This window comes from Rhea pennata, chromosome 11 (assembly GCF_028389875.1).
Source record: "Rhea pennata isolate bPtePen1 chromosome 11, bPtePen1.pri, whole genome shotgun sequence".
Taxonomy (NCBI): Eukaryota; Metazoa; Chordata; class Aves; order Rheiformes; family Rheidae; genus Rhea; species Rhea pennata.
In genome coordinates, this window is record NC_084673.1 from 15,002,757 (window position 1) to 15,007,013 (window position 4,257).

General features: G+C 51.5%; 1 long non-coding RNA gene across 1 annotated transcript; it reads right to left on the reverse strand.

Moving 5' to 3' along the window:
• Positions 1-1,007: 1,007 nt before the first annotated feature.
• LOC134145383 (uncharacterized) lies at positions 1,008-3,588 on the reverse strand. Its single transcript, XR_009959594.1, has 4 exons — positions 3,029-3,588; positions 2,829-2,925; positions 2,622-2,696; positions 1,008-1,804 (listed from the first exon to the last, which is right to left on the reverse strand). It is a non-coding gene; the product is annotated as an uncharacterized LOC134145383 (long non-coding RNA).
• Positions 3,589-4,257: the final 669 nt, after the last annotated feature.

Consider the following 4,257-nt stretch of genomic DNA (forward strand, 5'->3'; position numbering starts at 1 on the left):
GAATTAAAATATCTGCAAATGTGTTTAGTGAGCATCTACCGTCCTTTTAACGTTTGGAGTGATCTTCCTCTGGAAAAAAAAATAAGGTCAACACACAAACTTCCTCTGCTTCCTGGAATTCTTGCATATTTTCACTATGATAACATGATTTGTGTGTGTGTAAATGCAGCGGGAGAGGCGGCCGAAAGCTGGCGGCGAGCCCCCTCCCCCTCGGGCCCGGAGGATGCCTGGAGCATGAGCTCAGCCGCGGCCGGCCGGCTCCCGCGCCCTGCCACGCGCTTCCCCCGGCAAGTTCGCCCTGACGCTCTGAGGAGACGGTCCGGGGCCCCGTCTCCGACGCGCTCGCGGGGCCCGCGAGGCAGCTCCGAGAGAAAGGGCTGTTTATTTGCGGAATTACCGAGTTGTTGCCCGGGGAGGGGGTCGGAAATATCTGCGCGGTCCTGGGGTTTTCTTTGGTACGCTCACAAAAATGTGTTTTCTTCTATGTTCGCTTTCTCTGACGGGAACCCAGGTCTTCAAATTACTGCTTCTCCCCCTCCTCCCTCATGTAGAAATACACTCGGAAAAAAGGTAGCCAACAATTAGCCATTAATTAAAGTCCTTTGCAGGTTTAAAATAAACAGCTGATGAAAGCTTAGGAAGAGGATCGTGGCACGAAGGCCGCCTGCGTTACACAGTGTGCTTCTGAGGAACAGAATTCAAACGATTTGCATATGGTCACCTAAATATTTAATGTTTCTGCAGTTCAGGAAAGCAGGTTTAAAACCGCGCTGCGCAGGCCGCGCGCGATCTCGCCCGGCCCCGCGGGCAGCAGCCGGGAGCCGCTTCCCCGGCCTGGCCCGGGCCTCAGCAGCTCGGCGCCGCCGCCCGCTCGGGCTCCGGCTGGTTTCTCTGGGGACGCCGGGGCGAGGGCACCTCCCTTGGGGTTCGCGGGCGCCGGCGGCTGCCGGAGGCTCCTCCAGCGCCGCGGGGGGCTCCTCCAGCGCCGGCGGCGGGCTGCCCCGCTCCCTGGGCCAGCGCGGCCGGCCGCGCGGGGCTCGCGGGCCAGCTGCGCGCTCGGCGGCGGGGGAAAGGCCCGAGCGCTCGCTCACAGGAAGCAAAACCGTGAGACGCTTGCAGAAACGCCGGCGCGGAGCAGGCGGCGAGGCAGCTGGAGGCAGGTGCAGGGCGTACGCCTCAGGTGCCCGTCCGGTTTTAAAGTGGAGGACGGAGGCGCTCCGACGGGGCTTTGCTTGCGGGCCGCGGTAAAACATTAACCAAACTGAAAAGTTAAATGAAAAGCAGCGGCTCGTCCCGGTGGAGCCGCGGCAGTCCCTGCTCTTGGCGTTCTTCTGGGCTCGTTCGCTCCTCCGAGCTGCAGGAACAAGCCAGCAGTTCGTAGCCGGCGAGGGGGCGAAACGCGCTCGGGAGCAGGCTCCGGCCTCGCCGCGCTCCTGCAGCCGTCTGCGCGCCTCTGCCGCGCTGCGGCTCCGTCCCTCCCCGCTCCGCGTCCGGGCCGCTTCGCTGCGGCGCAGGCACCCGGCCCCGTGGCTCGGAGATCGGTCTCCCACCACAAGCATCCATCCACATAACCAGCATTTTTCGGAGGCTTCGCTCCCCGCGCTCCCTCGGCAGAGCGCAGACCCCAGCGCCCGGGGCCGAGGAGGCTGCTAGCCCTGGCAGCTCTCAGTACCGTGCGGAGTCAGGCTTTACTGCCCCAACCCTAGGTGCCCCAGATGCCTGTTGACACCAGTGGGAGTTGCAGGTGCTTGAAAAACTCTCAGGTGCGTGGATCACTTCATTCATCATTCAGCTGCAGCCCTGTCTGGACAGGAAGACGGTAACCTTTAAAGAGCAACACTTCACAACCATTAAGCAATTAATATTTTATGCATTTGTATCACAGTTGGCTCCAAAGCCAACCTTGGCAAGTGTCTGGGGATTTCTCTAGAGAGTCATTTTGTCTGTTTATACTGCTGTTCTGTTTAAGGTGTTTAAGGGTTGTTTCCCTGATCCTTCTTCATTAGAGGTAATTGAATAGTTGAGAAGCTGGATCATTGTTTGCCTGAGCCTTGCAGTCAGCAAGTCACAGTAACTGTGCCCAATCACTCACAAGAAATGGGGGCACAGAAAAATAAGTTTATTACGATTTTCTAGCACTCAAAACATCTTCCAGGTGCTTTACAGGCTGCCAATTAACTTTTTGCAAACACGTGCAGATCCAGATCTTGCCAAAATGCAGAAAGCATTCCTGTAGCCCCTTGTGTCCTTCTTCAGTACAACTCCTCTACAGACTCGGGCAACACCATCCTTTGCACAGGCTTCTCGCTTGAGGAATGAATTTTCCCTCTAGTCGCTTCACAAGGTGGCTGTGTGCAAGCTCGGCTAGTGTGGCCCCTTCCTGGAGGCTTCTTAGGAGCTCCAGGTTCCTGCTACACTAGGGAGTTTGCCTTCACCACCCCCACCGAGACAGAGTTTACACTCTGCCTGCGGCAGCTCTGCCACTGAACCCTGCCAATTGTAAAAGATGCCTCCCAAACGTGTATTCCTGGTTTCCAGAGTGACTCTGGGGTGCTACCACACCTATCTTTGGAGTGGCTAAAAGTTACCAAGAGGCAATAGGGTCAGGAGGAGTCACATACCCTGGTGATGAGCGTAACACAAATTGCTAACTGGAGAGTCAGGGACACCGGAATTCTGAGCCCAGAATCCTCGACCTGCAAAGGCAAATCTCATTTACCCCCTGTACAGAAAATAGGCAGGTGAATTGCTGTTTGGCTGTCCTTGTGCCGATGGGACATACCATGCCTCACCTCCCTCATAGGCATCACACCTGGAGTTGCACCTACCTGCTTCCCCTTGCTTCATGCTGTATGGGCAGTCCCAGCTTTGGGTGGAGGAGCCAGAGAATTGCTTGGCCAAGTTGTATGGACCGAGTCAGAATGGCTGTCAGACAGGGATCAATTATTTTAGCACTAAACGGGCAATTGATCATATATCGATCTTCAGCTTTACGGAAAGAAATGCGATAGCTAGAACTTGTACTCACAGTGTTTGTATCACAGCATAGCTGGCATCATCTCTGTACCACAGATGAGCCCCAACTGCGAAAACCGCTCTCGTCTCCACGCCATGAGATTTCATTGCCATTGACTTCAATTCAGCTTGACTTGAAAATACTTCTCCATAACCCTTACAGAAATCTTGATAGGTGTTCCTAGTGACATCCTAGAAAAGGCCTTTGACATAGTGTGAGTTCCTGGTGAGTTTTGAATGCAGAATTGCTTTCATCCTAGGACTGTTGTCTCCTCAAAGGCTTCAGGATCACTGTGCCAGAAGTTGTGTTAGGACCTGTGACAGGTATCCAGAGGGCAATGCTGCTGTAACAGAATGGCACAACTGCTGCGTACAGGAAAGAGAACACGACAGTTTGGCTAGCAGGCGAGGGTTAGGGTCACCTGTGCTATAAGTATTTCAAATTCATTCAATTGCACAATGTTAATTAGTGGTAATTCTTTTCTTTTTCTTTTTCTTTTTTTTTTTTTTCCTAGAATAGTTATAGCAATTCTTCCCTATCCAATAAGGGAAGAATGCCACCAGCTTGAAAAGTGATTACTAAGGATTGATTAAGGAATATTTGTTTAACTCAGAAAAAAAAATAAGTATTACATGCTAATACGTCAGTATCATTATGTGTTAATACAGTATTATATGTTAATACATCCCTGCTAACACAGAATGGCTTTTTGTTGTTCCCCTCTGTCCGGAACGTGAGCAATTTATAGGCTGCTGCTGCGTCTCGTTAGTAGATCAGATCCCTAAATTGAAGCAGTAGAGACTTGTGATTTTAAGCCCAAAATTTCCAAGCTCTATCTTTGAAAAATGCTTGACAAAAGACTCAAGGCGTGAAGTAGTATGATATTTAAATGCTAGAGTTGGATGCAGATGGAAAATAAAAGGAGTGATCTTAAGCAGTCGCAGGGCTGTCTATTAGATCAGCTTCACAACACGGGGTGAAAGTAAACTGCATTCAACATAGATATGTGGGAAGAACTTGGCCTCATAGAGCTCCCTCTTTGGTACTAGCCAAGATAAAAATACATCAGGATTACTAGCATCTAGGAAACTAGCATATGGTGCTGCCGCATAGTGTAATACTAATATATTTTAGAAAACCATTATTTTTCTCTTTTCGTGCAGTTCCTCATTAATCTAGATGCCATTCATTCTGTGCCTGGATTTCTCCCGCATTTTTTCCCATGAAAAGAGAGGATATGC